The following is a 25290-nucleotide window of genomic DNA, read 5'->3' on the forward strand; positions in this document are numbered from 1 at the left end:
TTGGGTCCTGTTTCAGTAATAATGATATCAGACCTTCTTGTTGCGTGTCTGATAATCTACCATTTATATAGGAGTGGTTAAAACAAGCCAATAATGTTCCTTTGAGTATACCAAAAAAAGTTTTGTATACTTCCACTGGTATGCCATCCAGCCCTGGAGTTTTCCCATCCGTAAAGGCCCCAATTGCCTCAAGCAGTTCCTCCTCTGTAATTTGGCCTTCACATGAGTGAACAGCTTTGGAATTAATTGGAACACCGACTGCGAGCCAGGTTTAATCGCCCAGCATCATTGCCCGACTTCACTAATGCTTTTGTGGATGAATTGGAAGTAAGTAGCAAGTCCCCGCAGCAATGATCCAACATCTAGTGGAAAGCCTTCCCAGAAGAGTGGAGGCTGTTATAGCACCAAAAGGGGGACAAACTCTATAATAATGCCCATGATTTGTAATGAGATGTTTGACAAGCTTTTGGTCATGAAGTGTAGCATAAGAACACAACACAAGCCATGGCAACATGTGTAGAATTGCAGGAAACTAGCTTAATTAAACTGTAAAATGCTTTCTTTTCCCCATGGCAAAATGTCTAGAATTGCAAATAGCAGACAAAATGGTTTTAAAAAAACATTTTGTTTCTGCAGCATGGGAGACCTCTAAAAATGTTGGTCGAGAAGGCGTTGGCCACGCCCCCACATCATTTCTCCACCTAGTCAGGTGAACAGGGCCTTGCCCTTTATTATGATAAACAAGCCCGGGCAACCATTTCACCAGAGCGGTTGTCTTGGTTGCACTTGTTTTCTAAGATCACTGGTGTCTGGTAATGTACAGGAATGATTCACCTCAGTTCACAGTTCACTCTCTGGGAGTATAATTAACGCCACCTCTCATTGGCCCATTCCTGGCAAACTATCCAGACCTGTTCTGTAACCCCAGAGGGAGGTTTCATGTGGTGTTAATATAGAGCTGAATGAACACACAATCAACTGGTGACACAATGTACTGAGGCTATTGTACCAAAGTGGCACAGGTGTAATAGTAATAGGTCAGGTGGTTTCTTTTTTGGCGACACACTAACTATACTGGTCCCAGTTTCGATCAGTGCCCCAGAAAAAGGGATCTGGTTGGTTCATCTACTTTGGGAAAGTGAGGCTTAAACCAATCCCATGGACATACAGTTTATCGTTTATGTGTGTATTTTCTGTTAATGCCTAGGCAGATGCAAGGGCATCCGGGGTTATGTTGGTGTACAGTGTTAAATCTGTTTGTAATCCATTTGAGGTTAACGCAGCAGTGCTGGTGATCCTTTTAATCTGTATCTTATTGAATCACAGACCTGATCAGGGTCAGATCGGCCTAGCCCCCCTCCGACAATACACTCACTACCATTGCAGAATAAATTATTAGTCACATCGCATTGCTTTGCAATTCCTTTGGAGGGAGGATGGTGGAAGTGTGTATTTTAAAGCCATGTTCCCCTTGGTATTCATGGAAACGTGATTATCAGGAGGGCGCTTATTGCTACACTAGGAATTCAGGAAGCTATTCTTCTTCTAAATGTGGTTGCGTTTAGGGAACTTGGGTAGTCTGAGGGAGCTTCACCGGATGACATGATATTAGCTAATTAGCCCAAATGTGTCTGTTCTTCATTCAAGCTTACCATCAAAGCAACTTATTCATAGATAAGATTCATTCTCGATTCATGAACAGATAACAAGAAAATCTAAACAGTCCTATCTGTGCAAACACAGAGACAGGGCCATGGACAGAGACAAAATAATCAGGCCAAACATAGAAATTTGCCCACCCAGCTCCCTGACCAACCTCACTGCATGGGCCACATCTGTGCAGGTAGGTGTCCCGAACCAGGAATGCCTCCTCGGGCATGTCGTAGTTGAAGACGATGTTGACGCGCTCAATGTCCATCCCTCGGCCAAACAGGTTGGTGGCCACCAGGATCCGCCTTTGGAAGTCCTTGAACTGCTGGTACCGGGAAAGCCTGGGGGAGGAAGGGGGCACCCATAGATTTAGAATAAGTAGAACAGGCATTCTACATCCTGCTTCACTCCTGTGGGTACACTGAAACTGTGACCCACAAACATGTTGTCTGAGAGAAAGTTCTTGTTAAGTCGATCTGGATAACAGCTTCTGCTACATGACTATTATAGAAAATGTGCAAGTAAATGAGATTCTCAATTTGATTGTGCAACTCCTCATTCCTCTCCTTTTGAAAAAAGTCAACAGTAACTGAGGAGAGGAGGAAATGTGCTTGTATGAAATTAGACTCCATTCACACATAATGCAAATGACATTTACAGGGTGGAATCCCAAATTAAAATGTGTAAAGTAGTAAAAGACATTTAGCTAGACATTGTATGGATAAAAACGATATGCTACTTATCGTTTTAAATATGTGCATGCTTTCAGAGTAAACAGCTGATTGAAGAGGGAGGGGTAGATCTCAACTTCAGGAAAGGACACTTATGCTTCCTCAGCAGGTAAGTGTCCATGGTTTTTACTGAAAAACTGAACCTCAACCACATATCGGTTTACAAAAGAGGACAAAGTGAACATTCTTTGTCCAAACAGTAATTCCCAATGAAAGCCAAGACCCAATCCCAAATCACCCACAAACCCTATGCACCAAATAATATCTGAGATGACTTGAAATATGCAATATCCCAAACTTATACAATCAAAACTGCTCAGATTTTAAGAAGTGCATAGACTGTAGGGTTTAGCCAGTGATTTCTTCCTCTCCATCAGAACCCACCCTCCTCCTGGGCCAAACCCCTAGTGGAAGGGTATTGCAGGGAAGTTCTGCTCCACCAGCAGCTGAGACAGAGCCACACAGACAGCTGCACAGAAACACAAAGATCACCACCTTCAGACAGGGGAGAAAATGGCAGTGAGACACCGAAGACAAATTGACATGGGGCACAAAATCCATGCTGCATCTGATATGGCACCCTGGCTTTCCTGGTCAAATAAATGTACACTCTGAAGACCAAAACACAGGGCATAAAACTCACAGGCAGAAACTTTGTCGGTGCATAGACTTAATTCACTTGAATGAGTAAAATTGTATTTAAACACGTGACTTTCAAATCCATGGACAAAATACATTCAACTCACTCAGATTAAAACTAAAATAAACTTACGTTTAGCATTCAATTCTCTGAAAAGACCTCTGTTGGTACCTGGTTGCCCCTGAGAGGTCGAAGATTGCAGGGAAGTTCTCCTCCATCCTTCAGCTTGCAGACAGTACTGCTGCAGGCCTGAACAGTCAGCTTGGTCTCATGATCACAAACACCTCCATGGGCAGGGGAGATATTCATTGAGACACCAAACAGAACAAGGGAGGGACTACCAAAACCCAGTGCTAAACATTTAGCTAGTGTGTCCTAATGAATAGAACATGGGGAAAGTGTCACTCTTTGGGACAGTTTTATAAACCGAGCCACATTAAGTGAAAAACAAAAACACATTCTGTGTGTTAAAATGAAGAACACAAATTTGTCATCTCAGATATTATTAGTGCATAGGGTTGAATGGTAAATTTGGGATTTAAAAACGTGGCTTTCAAATCCATGGACAAATTACATTTTTCAACATCAGATTAAAACTAAGCTAAATGGAACTTTATTTTTCAATATTCTGAAAAGCTTTAATGCCAGGACCTGGTTGAACTCGAGCCGAAAATGTCCAGAGCCCCAGACCCAGGTTAAGCAGAGGGTCAACTCTGGCCACTTTGAGACAGACAGTCACGAGCAGGCAAAGCTTAGATGTGCTAGATTGGAACTTATTACATGAATATTAAGCCATATCCAAAATCATTTTAAAAAAAAAAAAGGGGGCAATCAGCAGTTTCTACATCAATTTTTAGACATTTAAAATGAAAAGCAAATGCCCATGAGCTTAGTTCAACTTTCGTACCCCACCAGAACCCAAAATACAAGCTTGTTTCATTCCATTGCTTGTAAACAAAGTAAATGCAAAAATAAACTATATAGTCTCAAAACATGGTCAAAATGATAATTCTGATATCATTGACGGTCAGTCCTTGCATATAGCTCTACGAATTTCAGAGTGGTTAAATTTCTCCAGACCTATCCCTCCAAAACAGGGGCGAGGAAGATGCTTCATTAATGTTTATACTGCCGATTGCCTCTTCAAAGTGCAATTTAGGGAGATGGGTTCATCTGTGTGTGTGTGTGTAAAACTGCAACTTTAAGTTTCAGAACATGTACATAACCATGGGTTATAAGAAACCCTTCAACGTACATCCTGCATGAACTTGCGGCAGACAGGACGGATGTCTTTGCTTAGGTGGTGCTGAACATCATGCACTGCTTCTCGTGGGGTGTGAGCCTGAAGATGTCCTGAACATCACACCTCATGTCTGAGGGAGAGACGATAGGAAAATTATATGGCCGTCTCAAAAAAAAGTCAACCCACTCAGCCTGAAATCTGAGGACTACATAAAATGTAAATAATTCCCTACATTTTGGCTAAATCCTTACTTAAGTCACACCATCTATCCCATCTGTTCCAAGATCCATTAGTGACTTAGTAACAGCACTAGTAGGTACATTGGAAACTAATATAAACAGATGTAGATCCCTGTGGTCTGAAGATACTCAGGACAATCACCAGGTTGAGCACAGACACCAATGGTGGGGGCAGACAGCGCGTCCTCGTCCTTCTTGATGGACACGGCTGCCTTGATGATAGGCATAGGGGAGGATGTTTATTACAGAGCTCTGAGTGGCACATCACCAGCACAGACACCAGCAGAGAGAACTGAAAAAGAAACAAAAAGCACACAAGATTATCCAATAGGATAGAACAGCATTGTAAACAGTGAGATTTAAAGGAGAACAAATTCAGACTGCAATTGGCCCAGCGTCATTAGGGTTCGGCCGGGGTAGGCCATCATTGTAAATAAGAATTTATTCTTAACTGACTTGCCTAGTCCAAATAAAGGTTAAATAAAGTTGGCGATTAGACACTTTCTTATGCAAGTATCCCCAGATACAGATTAAGCCTATTCCTAAACTACAAAGCACTCAATGGATTCTCCATCGAAAGCTATTTTTAGTAAAGGAGGAGAATGTAACAGCAATTCAGTTGCTGCATCCACAATGTCATTATTCAACCATTCAACCACTCACCTGCCCGTCCACAGGCTCAATCTGCTGCAGGGTGGCCAGTACAAACACAGCAGTCTTGCCCATACCAGACATGGTCTGGTACAGGATGTCCATGCCCAGGATGGCCTGTGGGATGCACTCATGTTGGACTGAAAGACAGAAACGTAACTAGGGAAGTTAGTTAAGAACAAATTCTTATTTACAATGACGGCCTACCAAGAGGCCTCCTACGGGGATTGGGGCCTGGGATTTAACATAAAAAAAAATATATATAAAGAGAGACTTAAAAACACACATCAACACATGACAACAGCATGGTAGCAGCACAAAACATTGTACAAACATTGGGCACAGACAACAGCACAAAGGGCAAGAAGGTAGACAACACATCACACTGACAGTTGTGGCTGCTTTGTAAGAGTGTCCATGATTGAGTCTTTTAATGAAGAGATTGAGATAAAACTGTACAGTCACTTGGGGCAGAAAACTGAAGAGAGGAGCAACCCAGGGATGTTTGCGCTTTGGGGACCTTTAACAGAATGTTACTGGCAGAACAGGTGTTGTACATGGAGTATGAGGGCTGCAGTAGATATCTCAGATAGGGGAGGGGAGTGAGGCCTAAGAGGGTTTTATAAATAAGCATCAACCAGTGGGTCTTGCGACAGGTATACAGAGATGACCAGTTTAAGTATGATGTGATGCTTGAAGGGGCATACATGTATAACTCATAGTCGGAGTCCCAAATGACACCCTATATATTGTGGATTACTTTCGACCAGGGCCCAGTCACACACAGCGCTCGTTTTGAACAAAGCCCTATGGGCCCAGCTCAATAGTAGTACACTATGTCAGGAATAGGGTGCCATTTGACACAGACAGAATGGACAAAGTCAAAAACAGTCCTTGGTTGAAGGTGGGAAGTGCCTGTGAGGCTCACCTTCAGAGGGATGTTCAAAGCCACAGTCGACAATGGCGCGGAGCAGCTCTAGTTTGAGCAGGAAGTCTCGGAAGGCGGAGCTGTGGATGGAGACTAAGAGCCCTTTACCTCCTCCTTGCCCGGAGGTGTGGCGGTCTCCGGGGCAAACCTGAGGCTCCTCATCCTCTTCATAGTCCAACAGCTCGTTGTCAACGTCGTTCTCTGCCATTCTAGAGAAGGGGTACTTGCTTTAGTTGAAGTTAGGAAAGACTGGAGACTAGTTGGGGGAGGGGATGGGGGGCCTGTATCAACAATACAGTAAATTCAGAAGGTTAATTGAAATGCCAATTCAATAATCTATGTACAATTCCTCACCATCTAACCTTAGTTATATTACATGAGGATTCCAATTCTTGTAATTTCACTTTCTGAATTGAATCCTAGTGAAACATCACCGTCTAGCACAGGGTTTTCCATATTCGGTCCTTGGGACTCCAAGGGTTGCACGTTTCCCCCCCAACATTACACAGCTGACTTAATCAAAGCTTGACGCTTATTTGAATCAGCTGTGTAGTGCTACGGCAAACCCAAAACCCCTGAGGTCCCTCGGACCGTGTTTGGGAAACACTCGTCTAATGTATATTCCTACATAGCATTAGCTAGCTGCTAATAATGCTAGTAGCAGGCCGCACGCACACCGCCAAAGCTGGACACTACGCAAAAAGGGAAGCGAATACATTTGGCACATAATCATTACAATTTCCCTAGCTAAAAACAAGTATTGGACCAGCAACCACCCTGCAACTCAGTTTACAGTAGTTAGACAGTTGCACGATTCAATCAAGTTGAACAAGGAATCATGCCTCACTCTCCGCACAAACAATGGCAGCCGCCTCCTCATTCAAACTGTGTGACAGCAAAGTGCTATAAAGGGAAATAGGTTCCAAATGCAAGGTGAATATTCAGAAATAACGTTGGCTCAAATTAATAACGAGCAAGACATTTCTAAGGTCTAACTTGACCTAAAATGTAATTCTCGGAACCAACCTGCGACACACTGCTAGCAGAAGTTAACTACTAACTGACACGACCGTGCTAGTACTAGCGTTAGCTTGACGCAATGCTAAATGTGTTAGTTAGCTAGCCAGATTGCACAAGGTTTTCGCAAAGATTTTAACAAAAATATACTCGAACATGGCTGCTATTTGTGAGCATTATGGAAAGAAAAATATGTTTCTTATTTACAATTGATGCAGATATTGAAAATTACTCAATACTGCACATTTTTTATGTAATTAAAATCGGCTTCGAGTATCACTGCTAGCTAGGTTCACAGGGGCAGTCTAGAAGCACTGTGCTCGTGTATTCGTGGCCACTATTGGTCCATTTTAAAGGCAATCTCAACAAACCGACCTGAAAACGAACCGTCTAATTTAATGCCGATCTTGATTTTCAATATCTGCATCAAATGCCGATCGGGATTTCGCACGCTGCCCTAAACTAAATTGTAGGCATAATTTCTTGTTTGACAACACTGGTATGAAAAAAGTACACTGATAACCTTATTCAGCAATAATGTAAACATTTATGATTTCTGTAAATTATAGCTACGTGTGACTAGGTTTCCTCATCCAGAAAAAAAAAAATCTGAATTTAGATTAGATTTCAATCGATTAGATTATTAGTCGGTCGGAGATGTAATTGTAGGGTACAGTGAAATTCTTAAGATCTGAACTCCAACAGTGCAGGTCAAAAAGATAAGTGAATGAAGTGAATGAAACAATAATACGAATATGTGTAACCGGTGCTATACTGCACCGCTGTAACTCTACGTTGTGTGTGGTTGATTGAGACTAGACGTGGACTTTGGAGACCTGGTAGTTTTAATCAAGCAGAACTCACTCTCTGCATCCTGCATCTGCATCCAAAAGGAAATAAAACATTTGTAGAGCACATATGTTCTGCGAATAAAACATTTGTAGAGCACATATGTTTGCGAATCGTGGCCTCTTTCTACAGTAGATACACAATAGGAGGGACTGGGATCATTCGAGGAGCTAGCCATCGTTCACACATACAATAAATAGCCTGCTAATACCTTAGCTAGCTATTAACCACATGTTGAATTCAGAATGTTGATATCATCCTAAAAGTACAATTACAAGTGCATCTTAACAATACCATCCACTTATGAGTAACCTCCAAATACACATCATTATTCATGAACAAAACACTGTGTGTATGACTTTGTACTGAAAAAAATCAAACTTTTCTAAAGACATAAAAAACGTGACTACCTCTCTCAGGATACAAAATTATTTGAGCATGCAGGGCAAAACGTAAGAACACACTCCACTTCAGCCAGGATGCAGGCATGCATAATAACAAATCAACACGACATATTAATATATGAACCTGGTGAAATTCACATAGTACTTTAACAACTGTTACATATGCATACTATATACATATTTATTTACAACATTTACAAACCAACAGCCTGCATTCATCCAGTTTGTATACATTATGATAGATATGTGACATGAAGCTATATTGGGCAATTTGGGCAAAGGCGTAACAATGACTGTCTTGGACAAATAGACATTTGATCATATCAGCTTACTACATCTGTCTTCCTCACCAAACCCATCAATGATTTGATTTATTTGACTATAATATATCAGTTATGGCCAACAGAGGGCAACATTTATCCATATAATACGATAAAACCTCATTGAACCTAAATTAATTGAGTTACATTGTAAACATTTTTCAGATATCGTATGTGATCAGAAAAAATGCATTAATTTCCCGGAGTGGTCGCTCTGTGCTTTTGTAGTTGACGTCATAATGTACGATGAGATATAGAAGCCTATGACGTAAACGAACTCAAGAAAATGTTCAGTGCGCTACTTTTGCCTCAGTTGAGTTGATGCTTTGCAAAGGACAGTCATCCTCATGTTCAAATAAATCACTTTGAGTGGACAAAGAAGACATTCTGTGTGAGTACAGCATAACTGGCCAAGATGTTGTAAAAAAAATGTTTGAAATGTATTTTAAAATGTATTTGTTTATTTTAAAAAATGTCAGGTCCAATCTGAAGGGTTCCTGAAAGCACAATGGATAGAAATCATAAACCGTTGAGAAAAATTATTCTAAAAGTAAGTCTCATAAGTGATAAAAAAATGTTTGTTCATTCTGGGGCTATCCCTCTTGATATGTAATGAGGCTATCTTCTTGGTAGTATAACCTATATGCTGTAAAAACAGATTGATATGATTTATAGTTGGAAAAGTGGGCATAATTAATTCAGGGCTAAGGTTAAATGTATTTCCTTATGTTCATATACCCCAGGCTGGGACCCTCCAAGCTAGTGCTGGAGAGCAGGTCCTCCAGACAGACATCACTGACCATGATGGACTAAGGCTGCCAGCCCTGGTAGACTGCCCCCTTGACAGCCCCCTAAAGGTAAGAAAACATCTTATAGTTCTGTTGCAAAACGTCTGGTTGTAACGGAGACCAGTTGGATGCAATCTAGTAATATGACGTGTTGAAAACCAGTTTACAACGCGATAATAAAGCCATTAAGACACATGGACCACCTACTAAACTCAGCAAAAAAGAAACGTCCCTTTTTCAGAACCATGTATTTTAAAGATAATTCGTAAAAATCCAAATATCTTCACAGATCTTCATTGTGAAGGGTTTTAACACTGTTTCCCATGCTTGTTCAATGAACCGTAAACAATTTATGAACATGCACCTGTGGAACGGTCGTTAAGACACTAACAGCTTACAGACGGTAGGCAATTAAGGTCACAGTTGTGAAATCTTAGGACACTAAAGAGGCCTTTCTACTGACTCTGAAAAACACCAAAAGAAAGATGCCCAGGGTCCCTACTCATCTGCATGAACGTGCCTTAGGCATGCATCACACCTGCAGGACAAGTACAGGATGGCAACAACAACTGCCCGAGTTACACCAGGAACGCACAATCCCTCCATCAGTGCTCAGACTGTCCGCAATAGGCTGAGAGAGACTGGACTGAGGGCTTGTAGGCCTGTTGTAAGGCAGCTCCTCACCAGACATCGGCACAACGTCACCTATAGGCACAAACCCAACCGTCGCTGGACCACACAGGACTGGCAAAAAGTGCTCTTTACTGACAAGTCGCGGTTTTGTCTCACTAGAGGTAATGGTCGGATTTGCGTTTATCGTCGAAAGGAATGAGCATTACACCGAGGCCTGTACTCTGGAGCAGGATCGATTTGGAGGTGGAGGGTCCGTCAAGGTCTGGGGCGGTGTGTCACAGCATCATCGGACTGAGCTTGTTGTCATTGCAGGCAATCTCAACGCTGTGCGTTAAAGGGAAGACTGCCTCCTCCCTCATGTGGTACCCTTCCTCCAGGCTCATCGTGACATGACCCTCCAGCATGACAATGCCACCAGCCATACTGCTCGTTCTGTGCGTGATTTCCTGCAAGACAGGAATGTCAGTGTTCTGCCATGGCCAGCGAACAGCCCGGATTTCAATCCCATTGAGTATGTCTGGGACCTGTTGGATCGGAGGGTGAGGGCTAGGGCCATTCCCCCCAGAAATGTGCAGGAACTTGCAGGTGCCTTGGTGGAAGAGTGGGATAACATTTTCTTATTTAATTTTTTAAGAGTGGGTTAACATCTCACAGCAAGAACTGCCAAATTTAGTGCAGCCCATGAGGAGGAGATGCACTGCAGTACTTAATGCAGCTGGTGGCCACACCAGTTACTGACTGTTACTTTTGATTTTGACCCTTCCTTTGTTCAGGGACACATTATTCTATTTCTGTTACTCACATGTCTGTGGAACTTGTTCAGTTTATGTCTCAGTTGTTGAATCTTGTTATGTTCATACAAATATTTACACATGTTAAGTTTGCTGAAAATAAACGCAGTTGACAGTGAGAGGACGTTTTTTTTTGCTGAGTTTAGTTAGAACTAATAGTTTTGGAATTCAGATTTTAATTCTGATTGTAATTCTAAGGTTATGGTTTATAGCTGGAAAAGTGGGCATAATAATGGAGGGCTTAAGTTCTATGTATTTCCTTATGTTCCTATACCCCAGGTTGGGACCCTCCAAGCTAGTGCTAGAGAGCAAGTGCTCCAGACAGATGTCCATTCGGCTGGCCATGATGGACTAAGCCTGCCAGCCCTGGTAGACTGCCTCCAGGATAGCCCTCGAAAGGCAGATGTCCATTCCGCTGGCCATGATGGACTAAGCCTGCCAGCCCTGGTAGACTGCCTCCAGGATAGCCCTCGAAAGGCAGATGTCCATTCCGCTGGCCATGATGGACTAAGCCTGCCAGCCCTGGTAGACTGCCTCCAGGATAGCCCTCGAAAGGTAAGAAACATCTTTTAGTTCTGTTGCAAAACATCTGGTTGTCACGGAGGCCAGTTGGTTGCAATCTAGTAATACGACGGGTTGAAAACCAGTTTACAACGCGATAATAACGCCATTAAGACACATGGACCACCTACTAGTTAGAACTAATAGTATTTTAATTCTGATTCTAATTCTAAGGTTAACCCTTATGTGACATGTCACTCAGTACCATCATGCCTATGGTGAAAATGTGGTTTCTATGGTGATAAGATTTCCCCACTGTTGTTATTTGTCTCAGAACCTTGTGCCGAAGCCCCCGCAAGGCCCCAGGCCCAGCCGAGAGGCAAATATAGCAAAGGCAGAAAAGAAGGCCACAGAGGTTATCAAGGCTAGAAAGTCTAGGGAGGCTAAGTCAGGGGTGAAAAACTAAGCCGCCAAGTAGTTGGTATGTTGGCACTGCCTCAAACTCTAACTCAAACAACCAGTTACAGTGAGTATTCATCTCCACTTCCAAAATACCTGGATTTATTGATAGAATTCTAAAACGATATATGGTGGAAGGATCCACTAATGTCTACGATCCTCTTTCTGTAGGTGTCCTGCCAGCTATCAAGAAGGGCACTAAAGTTACCCTCCAGTCCTCCAGCTCCCTCTCCCTCTCCGATGACAACAAGGAGGCACTAGGTTAGTTATTATGTTGTTTTTACCGTCTTTTGCACCCGCACATTCCCCTTCTTTCTTTTCTCTTATTGTCAGTAATGGTATTTTCATTTTCTCTCCTCTTTTTTTCTTATTTTTCTATACAGTGTTTGGAGACATGTTATGTGTGAAGAATTACTTTAAATCAAATGTCAAACTCATTCTATAGAAGGCCGGGTTTCTGCAGGGTTTCACTCCACCCTTGATTGATGAATTAAGGTCACTAATTAATAAGAAACTCCTCTAACCTGGTTGTCTAGGTCTTAATTTAAAGGAAAAAACTAAAACCCGCAGAGACTTAGCCCTCCATAGAATGAGTTTGACAACCCTGTATTAAATACATTTTGATTTGACTAGGGGCCGTCTGCCAGGTCCTGACCACCAGGGTGGGAGACATCCTGAACAGTACCTGCAACGACGATTACAAGGCCAGGCTCATCATCCAGAAAGGTACACTTATAACCTGTTTTGACCATATGACCAGTAATAACCAGTGTATTACCATTATAGTAAATGTACTAGATACTGCATAGTGTTATACATGGATGTGGCTTTGAACCAGTTCAGAATATGAGTGTGTTTTCTTAGGATTGGATTCCGGTGCCAGGGAAAGGTTCCCTGACTCTCCGTGTTCCTCTTCACCCAAGGACGAAGAGGAGGTGGTTGGAAGTGTCATGACTGTCTCATACCCTAAACCCTCCACCTCAACCCAGGCAGCATGGGCAGCTCCTGCCCAGACTCTGGAAAAAGAGGTGGGGGGGGCTGAGGTCTCCGAGATGAGTGACAGCTCCCTGATGCCCACCAAGAACAGGCAGGACCCCCTGGAGAAGATTCCCTCCCTCCTACCAGGCAAGGAGCACATCCTCCTTTGCAGCACTCCCTGGGCCACCGTCATGAGCCCCCAGACTCTGAAGTTTATTCTCCACGGCATCATGTGCCGACTGGAGGCCTCAGAGTCCCCCCAGACAAGGAGGGCCAATGACCCCTTCAGGCTGATGAAGGATCTCTTTGTGGAGGTCCAGCATGCCCTGAAGTATGCTGACATCTCTGTCGTCTTTGGCCTGGAGAGAGCATCCAATTCAGTGGTGAGGATGCGGTGAAGGTCATCGTGAAGACTGCGGCTAAAAGATTGTCCCTGCATTCGGACTCCAACCGGGCTCAACAGCGTGCCGCACGCTCTGGTAGCGAGGGAGCCATCAGGTGCATGGCGGACACCATCACACAAGTCATAGAGGACTGGAGTTTCGAAGGCCATTTTGGAGCCAGGAGGAGCCGTGGTAGTGGGAGGTCACACTCCTCAACCTCCTCAAGGAGTGACGTCACCCTCACCGAGGAGCTCCTGGCTTGGAGGGAAACCCTAGAAGAGGACCTAGAGGAGATGGCTGATGACAGCACTGGTTTGGAAAAGACCAGTGTGAGCTCAGCCATCTCTGAGAAGTCCCAGGTAATTAGCTACCTTTCTGAAAGCACCAAGCCCATCAGCAGCGCCCTCTCCACAGACCTCGAGGACATCACCTCCACACAGGTGAGACGGCCAAGAACCAGTAGATCGTTTTGTTATTTGGGCTGTTTGATTGTGAGGCATCGACTCATATCTGTTTCTCTCTCTACTAAGAAAAAAAGAGAAGGAAGAGGCTATGAAAAAGAAGTGAGGAAGTCAGGAAATAAGAAGCGAGGAAATAACAAGAACCAGAAGAAGAACAAGGTGTCTCCTCTTGGCAATGATAGTAAGTCCTCATTTCTGTCAGTCAACATGTGCATCTGTCTTCAGCACACTATTGTAATGTAAGGACGGGAGACTATGATAAAGTTATCAGGGTCTTATTCATTAGCCACTAAATGGAAGACAGCGGACTAAAACAGGGAGGAACTTTCTTGAACTTGCCAATAACAAATGCTTGTTTTTGTTTTCTGTTTCAAAATATTTTGCTACTGTGTACCCTAATGAACACGACCCTGATTTCATGCCTTGTTCTCTGTCACCTGTTCAGGTACTGTGGCTGCAGATGAGCCTAAGAAAAACAGTCTCTCCTCCCGCGGATCACAGCCGCCCTGGCAAAACTATTTTGCTTCCCCTGCAAAATAAAAATGCAAAAAGTTACTGTGCAGAAGACGAGTTTGGGAAAACCTGCTGCCACTTCCCCCAACCCACTTTCTAAATAAACTCTCAAAGCCAACAGAAGAGGGAGGAGACAACCCCCGTACTCACAACTCATTTTATTACACCCCATTTAATTCAATAAACACAACGTGCAGCTATTTTGATCTTCTTCTACTTGAGTTTTTTTTTACAGACCCACCTGCATGCTATAGATTCTTAAGGTCAATTTGCTGTCTACTACAGTATCATTGTTATGAGTATGTTCACTGTGCCAGTCATTATAGCCAGTATAGGCTATAATAATGCCCTAACCTAATTGCAATTGACATAAGAGTTACATTTGAATAATTCCCTCATTTTATATATTGTTTTAGAGGGAATAAATCTCTAAAGCACTATAGAGTGCCGTCCCTAGGAGGGGTGCATCACTTGAGTGGGTTGAGTCACTGATGTGATCTTCCTGTCTGGGTTGGCGCTCCCTCCTTGGGTTGTGCCATGGCAGAGATCTTTGTGGGCTATACTCGGCCTTGTCTCAGGATGGTAAGTTGGTGGTTGAAGATATCTCTCAAGTGGTGTGGGGGCTGTGCTTTGGCAAAGTGGGTGGGGTTATATCCTTCCTGTTTGGCTCTGTCCGGGGGTATCATCGGATGGGGCCACAGTGTCTCCTGACCCCTCCTGTCTCAGCCTCCAGTATTTATGCTGTAGTAGTTTGTGTCGGGGGCTAGGGTCAGTTTGTTATATCTGGAGTACTTCTCCTGTCTTATCCGGTGTCCTGTGTGAATTTAAGTACAAGCCTAAGATCACCATGCGCAATGCCAAGCATTGGCTGGAGTGGCGTAAAGCTTGCCGCCATTGGACTCTGGAGCAGTAGAAACGCATTCTCTGGAGTGATGAATCACGCTTCACCAGCTGGTAGTCCGACGGACAAATCTGGGTTTGGAGGATGCCAGGAGTACCCTACCTGCCACAATGCATAGTGCCAACTAATGTTTGGAGGAGGAATAACGAATTGCCTGGGGCTGTTTTTCATGGTTCGGGATAGGACATTTAGATCCAGTGAAGGGAAATCCTTAACGCTACAGCATACAATGACATTCTTTACGATGCCCTTTCCTGTTTTAGCATGACAATGCCTCAGTGCACAAAGGGAGTTCCAAACAGAAATGGTTTGCCGAGGTTGGTGTGGAAGAACTTGACTGGCCTGCACAGAGCCCTGACCTTAACCCCATCGAACAGCTTTTTTCTTTTAGCTTAATATTGCGGATAGAATGTTGCTTCCAATGTAATTGTCTGCATCATTTCCAATCCCCCATATTTTGGGGTAAATATATATATCCATACACGCATGCATATATATATGTACACACATACCTATATAGACATACATACTTTTTAAAAATATACCCCGCAAACTCTACCGCCGATCCCCAATACCAAAATAAATGATCTAATGACTCTGCCTCCTCACAGCAGATTCTGCAGAGCTTGGAAGATTGTATCCCCCATATATATAACATTCTATTAGTTGCAAGAATTTTGTATAGTAATTTATATTTAAAAATTCTAAGTTTTGAATCCGGCGCTGTTTTGCGTATCAATTCATAAACCATGTGCCATGGAATGGGTACATCGAAAATCTCTTCCCAACTATTTTGCAATTTATATGGCACAGCGGTCTTTTTTTTTTGGTCCTTAAATGAAATTGGTATATGTTTTTATTTATCACACTTTTCTTTAACCATTTATGTTCTTTAATACAGGGCCGACATACAAGTTCCTTACTTTTTTCCCCTTCTACTTGCCTCTTCCATTTTTGTGGTAATGCTGCAATTAATTGGTTGTAATTTTGGGTAGAGCAGACATTTCCATATGTCTGTGTTAGCTGCATGTGTGACATAACTCCACCAGTCCTATTTATGATATCATTCACTAAAATTATACCTTTTTTAAAAATTTCTTCGATAAATACAATTTTTTTAATCAAATACTATATTTGAATTTAACCACAATATTTGTTGTACTATTTGTTCCGTCCTTTCAGGTGGATTAAACTGAAATTGCAACCAACTTTCTAAGGCTTGTTTAAAAAATACAGATATTTCTGAGATTATTTCCTTTTCAAACAACCGAAAGTGAGCAGGTGTAATCTGAATAAGGGGGAAAAGACCCTTCCTGAATATAGGATGAGACATGAGAACCAGTTTGGATTTAAGTATAACTTTTGTATGACTGATGCCTTTAGTGAGAGGTCTAATGCTTTAATATTTAATCATTTCTGCCCACCGAATTCATACTCGTTATATAAATAGGCCCTTTTAATTTTATCTGGTTTTCCGTTCCAAATAAAATTGAATATTTTTTGTTCATATCATTTAAAAAGCAAGTCACTAGGTGTAGGCAAAACCATAAGCAAATAGGTCAACTGTGATATAACTAAGGAGTTAATCAGGGTGATTTTTCTACAAATAGACAGGTATTTTCCTTTCCAAGGTAGCAAGATCTTATCTATTTTTGCTAACTTTCCATAAAAAATTATTGGAGTGAGATCATTTCTCTCTTTTGGGATTTGTATACCGAGTATGTCCACATCTCCATCAGACCATTTAATTGGTAAACTACATGGTAATGTAAAATGTGCATTTTTTAAGGATCCAATATGTAATATGGTACATTTATCATAATTTGGTTTTAATACAGAGAGGATAGCAAAAGTATCTAGAGGCCGTGGAGAGACTCCAATTGTGGTTTTAAAAGAAAACATGAATCATCAGCGAACAATGACACCTTCGTTTTTAAGCCCCGGATTTCTATTCCCTTAATATTATTGTTTGATCTTATCTTTGCAGCTAACACTTCGATGGCAATAATAAATAGATATGCCGATAGTGGACAACCTTGTTTTACTCCTCTAGATAGTTTAAAACTTTCTGAGATGTAGCCATTATTTACTATTTTACACCTAGGGTTACTATACATAACCCATTTTATAAGAGATTCCCCAAAATTGAAATATTCTAGGCATTTAAATATAAACTCCAGTCGTACTTTATCAAAAGCCTTTTCTAAATCAGCTATGAAAACCGATATTTCAGTGTTCTATTGTTTCCAGTACTTGTCTTATATTATCTCCAATGTATCGTCCATGTTAAAAACCTGTCTGATTAGGATGAATAATATCTGACAATATTTTTTAAAATTCTATGTGCCAAGCCTTTTGCTATGATTTTTGCATCACAACACTGAAGTGTAAGAGGTCTCCAATGTTTTAAACGGACTGGATCTTTATATATACCACTTGGGTCCTGTTTCAGTAATAATGATATCAGACCTTCTTGTTGCGTGTCTGATAATCTACCATTTATATAGGAGTGGTTAAAACAAGCCAATAATGTTCCTTTGAGTATACCAAAAAAAGTTTTGTATACTTCCAATGGTATGCCATCCAGCCCTGGAGTTTTCCCATCCGTAAAGGCCCCAATTGCCTCAAGCAGTTCCTCCTCTGTAATTTGGCCTTCACATGAGTGAACAGCTTTGGAATTAATTGGAACACCGACTGCGAGCCAGGTTTAATCGCCCAGCATCATTGCCCGACTTCACTAATGCTTTTGTGGATGAATTGGAAGTAAGTAGCAAGTCCCCGCAGCAATGATCCAACATCTAGTGGAAAGCCTTCCCAGAAGAGTGGAGGCTGTTATAGCACCAAAAGGGGACAAACTCTATAATAATGCCCATGATTTGTAATGAGATGTTTGACAAGCTTTTGGTCATGAAGTGTAGCATAAGAACACAACACAAGCCATGGCAACATGTGTAGAATTGCAGGAAATTAGCTTAATTAAACTGTAAAATGCTTTCTTTTCCCCATAGCAAAATGTCTAGAAAACAGCAAATTTTGTTTTGCAGACAAAATGGTTTTAAAAAACAGCAACGGAGAAGGCGCTGTTGGCCACGCCCCCACATCCATTTCTCCACCTAGTCAGGTGAACAGGGCCTTGCCCTTTATTATGATAAACAAGCCCGGGCAACCATTTCACCAGAGCGGTTGTCTTGGTTGCACTTGTTTTCTAAGATCACTGGTGTCTGGTAATGTACAGGAATGATTCACCTCAGTTCACTCTCTCTGGGAGTATAATTAACGTCACCTCTCTATTGGCCCATTCCAGTGTGTGTGGCAAACTATCCAGACCTGTTCTGTAACCCCAGAGGGAGGTTTCATGTGGTGTTAATATAGAGCTGAATGAACACACAATCAACTGGTGACACAATGTACTGAGGCTATTGTACCAAAGTGGCACAGGTGTAATAGTAATAGGTCAGGTGGTTTCTTTTTGGCGACACACTAACTATACTGGTCCCAGTTTCGATCAGTTCCCCAGAAAAGGGGATCTGGTTGGTTCATCTACTTTGGGAAAGTGAGGCTTAAACCAATCCCATGGACATACCGTGTATCGTTTATGTGTGTATTTTCTGTTAATGCCTAGGCAAATGCAAGGGCATCCGGGGTTATGTTGGTGTACAGTGTTAAATCTGTTTGTAATCCATTTGAGGTTAACGCAGCAGTGCTGGTGATCCTTTTAATCTGTATCTTATTGAATCACAGACCTGATCAGGGTCAGATCGGCCTAGCCCCCCTCCGACAATACACTCACTACCATTGCAGAATAAATTATTAGTCACATCGCATTGCTTTGCAATTCCTGTGGAGGGAGGATGGTGGAAGTGTGTATTTTAAAGCCATGTTCCCCTTGGTATTCATGGAAACGTGATTATCAGGAGGGCGCTTATTGCTACACTAGGAATTCAGGAAGCTATTCTTCTTCTAAATGTGGTTGCGTTTAGGGAACTTGGGTAGTCTGAGGGAGCTTCACCGGATGACATGATATTAGCTAATTAGCCCAAATGTGTCTGTTCTTCTTTCAAGCTTACCATCAAAGCAACTTATTCATTAGATTCATCTCGATTCTAGATAACATCCGCTGTACAGGGCCATGGACCGAAATAATGAATTTCGTCCCGAACCTCACTGCACGGGCCACTCTGTGCAGGTAGGTGTCGGAATCCTCGGGCATGTCGTAGTTGAAGACGATGTTGACGCGCTCAATGTCCATCCCTCGGCCAAACAGGTTGGTGGCCACCAGGATCCGCCTTTGGAAGTCCTTGAACTGCTGGTACCGGGAAAGCCTGGGGGAGGAAGGGGGCACCCATAGATTTAGAATAAGTAGAACAGGCATTCTACATCCTGCTTCACTCCTGTGGGTACACTGAAACTGTGACCCACAAACATGTTGTCTGAGAGAAAGTTCTTGTTAAGTCGATCTGGATAACAGCTTCTGCTACATGACTATTATAGAAAATGTGCAAGTAAATGAGATTCTCAATTTGATTGTGCAACTCCTCATTCCTCTCCTTTTGAAAAAAGTCAACAGTAACTGAGGAGAGGAGGAAATGTGCTTGTATGAAATTAGACTCCATTCACACATAATGCAAATGACATTTACAGGGGTGGAATCCCAAATTAAAATGTGTAAAGTAGTAAAAGACATTTAGCTAGATATTGTATGGATAAAAACGATATGCTACTTATCGTTTTAAATATGTGCATGCTTCTCAGAGTAAACAGCTGATTGAAAGGGGAGGGGTAGATCTCAACTTCAGCAAAGGACACTTATGCTTCCTCAGCAGGAGGCGAGGACACCGTTTGCCTACTAACGAATTGACACTCCTCAACCACTTATCGGTTTACTGATAAGAGGACGGAAAAGCCGAGGACATTCTTTTGTCCAAATCAGTAATTCCCAATGAAAGCCAAGACCCAATCCCAAATCTACCCCTAAACCCTATGCACTTAATAATATCTGAGATGACTTGAAGTGTAAGCAATATCCTAATATTGCTTATACCAATCAAAACTGCTCAGATTTTAACAAGTGCATAGACTGTAGGGTTTAGCCAGTGATTTCTTCCTCTCCATCAGAACCCACCTCTCCTCCTGGGCCATGCCCCTGTGGATGGCGATTGCAGGAAGTTCTGCTCCACCAGCAGCTGAGACAGAGCCACACAGCGCTGCACAGACTTCACAAAGATCACCACCTTCAGACAGGGGAGAAAATGGCAGTGAGACACCGAAGACAAACATGGGGCACAAAATCCATGCTGCATCTGATATGGCACCCTGGCTTTACCCTGGTCAAATAAATGTACACTCTGAAGACGAAAAACACAGGGCATAAAACTCACAGGCAGAAACTTTGTCGGTGCATAGACTTAGTTCACTTGAATGAGTAAAATTGTATTTAAACACGTGACTTTCAAATCCATGGACAAAATACATTCAACTCACTCAGATTAAAACTAAAATAAATTACGTTTTAGCATTCAATTCTCTGAAAAGACCTCTGTTGGTACCTGGTTGAACTCGAGCAGGTCGAAGAGCTTGCGGTTCTCCTCGCTATCCTTCAGCTTGCAGTAGTACTGCTGCAGGCCGTGCAGCGTCAGCTTGGTCTCATCGTCCACAAACACCTCCATGGGCTACAGGAGATATTCATTAAGCACCAAACAGAACACAGGGAGGGACTACCAGGACTTCCAGTGCTAAACATTTAGCTAGTGTGTCCTAATGAATAGAACATGGGGAAAGTGTCACTCTTTGGGACAGTTTTATAAACCGAGCCACATTAAGTGAAAAACAGGAGTAAACCACATTCTGTGTGTTGGTGAATGAAGAACTACAAATGTGTCATCTCAGATATTATTAAGTGCATAGGGTTTAGGGGTAGATTTGGGATTGGGTCTTGGCTTTCATTGGGAATTACTGATTTTTGAACATCAATTACAAGTACTAGAGCTGGATGGAACTATTTTTCAATATTCACAGCTTTAATGCCAGGACTGTTCCTCCCGAAAATGTCCAGAGCCCCAGACCCAGGTTAAGAGAGGGTCAACTCTGGCCACTTGTGAGACAGACAGTCACGAGCAGGCAAAGCTTAGAGAGGCTAGATTGGAACTTATTACATGAATATTAAGACATATCCAAAATCATTTTAAAAACAAAAAAAGGGGGCAATCAGTAGTTTCTACATCAATTTTTAGACATTTAAAATGAAAAGAATAACAAATGCCCATGAGCTTAGTTCAACTTTCGTACCCCACCAGAACCCAAAATACAAGCTTGTTTCATTCCATTGCTTGTAAACAAAGTAAACGCAAAAATAAACTATGTAGTCTCAAAACATGGTCAAAATGATAATTCTGATATCATTGACGGTCAGTCCTTGCATATAGCTCTACGAATTTCAGAGTGGTTAAATTTCTCCAGACCTATCCCTCCAAAACAGGGGCGAGGAAGATGCTTCATTAATGTTTATACTGCCGATTGCCTCTTCAAAGTGCAATTTAGGGAGATGGGTTCATCTGTGTGTGTGTGTGTGTGTGTGTGTGTGTGTGTGTGTGTGTGTGTGTGTAAAACTGCAACTTTAAGTTTCAGAACATGTACATAACCACGGGTTATAAGAAACCCTTCAACGTACATCCTGCATGAACTTGCGGCAGACAGGACGGATCTCTTTGCTTAGGGTGGCGCTGAACATCATGCACTGCTCCTCGTGGGGTGTGAGCCTGAAGATGTCCTGAACATCACACCTCATGTCTGAGGGAGAGACGATAGGAAAATTATATGGCCGTCTCAAAAAAAAGTCAACCCACTCAGCCTGAAATCTGAGGACTACATAAAATGTAAATAATTCCCTACATTTTGGCTAAATCCTTACTTAAGTCACACAATCTATCCCATCCTGTTCCAAGATCCATTACTGCTTAGTAACAGCACAGTAACTAATATAAACAGATGTAGATCCCAGATACTACAATCACCAGCACAGACACCTGGTAGACAGAGAGAGAGGTAGGGGAGGATGTTTAATACAGAACTCTCTGGACAGCAGAGAAACAAAAAGCACACAAGATTATCCAATAGGATAGAACAGCATTGTAAACAGTGAGATTAAAAGGAGAACAAATTCAGACTGCAATTGGCCCAGCGTCATTAGGGTTCGGCCGGGGTAGGCCATCATTGTAAATAAGAATTTGTTCTTAACTGACTTGCCTAGTCCAAAAAAAGTTAAATAAAGTTGGCGATTAGGCACTTTCTTATGCAAGTATCCCCAGATACAGATTAAGCCTATTCCTAAACTACAAAGCACTCAATGGATTCTCCATCGAAAGCTATTTTTAGTAAAGGAGGGAGAATGTAACAGCAATTCAGTTGCTGCATCCACAATGTAGAGATTAATTTCATTATTCAACCACTCACCTGCCCGTCCACAGGCTCAATCTGCTGCAGGGTGGCCAGTACAAACACAGCCGTCTTGCCCATACCAGACTTGGCCTGGCACAGGATGTCCATGCCCAGGATGGCCTGTGGGATGCACTCATGTTGGACTGAAAGACAGAAACGTAACTAGGGAAGTTAGTTATGAACAAATTCTTATTTACAATGACGGCCTACCAAGAGGCCTCCTACGGGGATTGGGGCCTGGGATTTTAAAACATAGGACAAAAAAATCACTAAATAAATAGGACAAAACACACATCAACACATGACAACAGCATGGTAGCAGCACAAAACATTGTACAAACATTGGGCACAGACAACAGCACAAAGGGCAAGAAGGTAGACAACACATCACACTGACAGTTGTGGCTGCTTTGTAAGAGTGTCCATGATTGAGTCTTTTAATGAAGAGATTGAGATAAAACTGTACAGTCACTAGGGGCAGAAAACTGAAGAGAGGAGCGACCCAGGGATGTTTGTGCTTTGGGGACCTTTAACAGAATGTTACTGGCAGAACAGGTGTTGTGTGTTGAGTATGAGGGCTGCAGTAGATATCTCAGATAGGGGAGGGGGAGTGAGGCCTAAGAGGGTTTTATAAATAAGCATCAACCAGTGGGTCTTGCGACAGGTATACAGAGATGACCAGTTTAAGTATGATGTGATGCTTGAAGGGGCATACATGTATAACTCATAGTCGGAGTCCCAAATGACACCCTATATATTGTGGATTACTTTCGACCAGGGCCCAGTCACACACAGCGCTAGTTTTGAACAAAGCCCTATGGGCCCAGCTCAATAGTAGTACACTATGTCAGGAATAGGGTGCCATTTGACACACAGAATGGACAAAGTCAAAAACAGTCCTTGGTTGAAGGTGGGAAGTGCCTGTGAGGCTCACCTTCAGAGGGATGTTCAAAGCCACAGTCGACAATGGCGCGGAGCAGCTCTAGTTTGAGCAGGAAGTCTCGGAAGGCGGAGCTGTGGATGGAGACTAAGAGCCCTTTACCTCCTCCTTGCCCGCAGGTGTGGCGGTCTCCGGGGCAAACTGAGGCTCCTCATCCTCTTCATAGTCCAACAGCTCGTTGTCAACGTCGTTCTCTGCCATTCTAGAGAAGGGGTACTTGCGTTTAGTTGAAGTTAGGAAACACTGGAGACTACTTGGGGGAGGGGATGGGGGCCTGTATCAACAATACAGTAAATTCAGAAGGTTAATTGAAATGCCAATTCAATAATCTATGTACAATTCCTCACCATCTAACCTTAGTTATATTACATGAGGATTCCAATTCTTGTAATTTCACTTTCTGAATTGAATCCTAGTGAAACATCACCGTCTAGCACAGGGTTTTCCATATTCGGTCCTTGGGACTCCAAGGGTTGCACGTTTCCCCCAACATTACACAGCTGACTTAATCAAAGCTTGATGCTTATTTGAATCAGCTGTGTAGTGCTACAGCACAAACCAAAAAACCCCTGAGGTCCCTCGGACCGTGTTTGGGAAACACTCGTCTAATGTTTATTCCTACATAGCATTAGCTAGCTGCTAATAATGCTAGTAGCAGGCCGCACGCACACCGCCAAAGCTGGACACTACGCAAAAAGGGAAGCGAATACATTTGGCACATAATCATTACAATTTCCCTAGCTAAAAACAAGTATTGGACCAGCAACCACCCTGCAACTCAGTTTACAGTAGTTAGACAGTTGCACGATTCAATCAAGTTGAACAAGGAATCATGCCTCACTCTCCGCACAAACAATGGCAGCCGCCTCCTCATTCAAACTGTGTGACAGCAAAGTGCTATAAAGGGAAATAGGTTCCAAATGCAAGGTGAATATTCAGAAATAACGTTGGCTCAAATTAATAACGAGCAAGCATTTCTAGGGTCTAACTCGGAACCAACCTGCGACACACTGCTAGCAGAAGTTAACTGCTAACTGACACGACCGTGCTAGTACAAGCGTTAGCTTGACGCAATGCTAAATGTGTTAGTTAGCTAGCCAGATTGCACAAGGTTTTCGCAAAGATTTTAACAAAAATATACTCGAACATGGCTGCTATTTGTGAGCATTATGGAAAGAAAAAGATGTTTCTTATTTACAATTGATGCAGATATAGAAAATTACTCAATACTGCACATTTTTTTATGCAATTAAAATCGGCTTCGAGTATAACTGCTAGCTAGGTTCACAGGGACACTCTAGAAGCACTGTGCTCGTGTTTTCGTGGCCACTATTGGTCAATTATAACAGGTTAAAGGCAATCTCACCAAACCGGCCTGAAAACGAACCGTCTAATTTAATGCCGATCTTGATTTTCAATATCTGCATCAAATGCCGATCGGGATTTCGCCAGCTGCCCTAAACTAAATTGTAGGCATAATTTCTTGTTTGACAACACTGGTATGAAAAAAGTACACTGATAGCCTTATTCAGCAATAATGTAAACATTTATGATTTCTGTAAATTATAGCTACGTGTGACTAGGTTTCCTCATCCAGAAAAAAATCTGAATTTAGATTAGATTTCAATCGATTAGATTATTAGTCGGTCGGAGATGTAATTGTAGGGTACAGTGAAATTCTTAAGATCTGAACTCCAACAGTGCAGGTCAAAAAGATAAGTGAATGAAACAATAATACGAATATGTGTAACCGGTGCTATACTGCACCGCTGTAACTCTGCGTTGTGTGTGGTTGATTGAGACTATATACGTGGACTTTGGAGACCTGGTAGTTTT

General features: G+C 42.3%; 1 pseudogene; it reads right to left on the reverse strand.

Moving 5' to 3' along the window:
• Window positions 1-6223: 6223 nt before the first annotated feature.
• Window positions 6224-23655, reverse strand: LOC135563485 (spliceosome RNA helicase DDX39B-like; annotated as a pseudogene).
• Window positions 23656-25290: the final 1635 nt, after the last annotated feature.

Source organism: Oncorhynchus nerka, linkage group LG21 (genome assembly GCF_034236695.1).
Source record: "Oncorhynchus nerka isolate Pitt River linkage group LG21, Oner_Uvic_2.0, whole genome shotgun sequence".
Taxonomy (NCBI): domain Eukaryota; kingdom Metazoa; phylum Chordata; class Actinopteri; order Salmoniformes; family Salmonidae; genus Oncorhynchus; species Oncorhynchus nerka.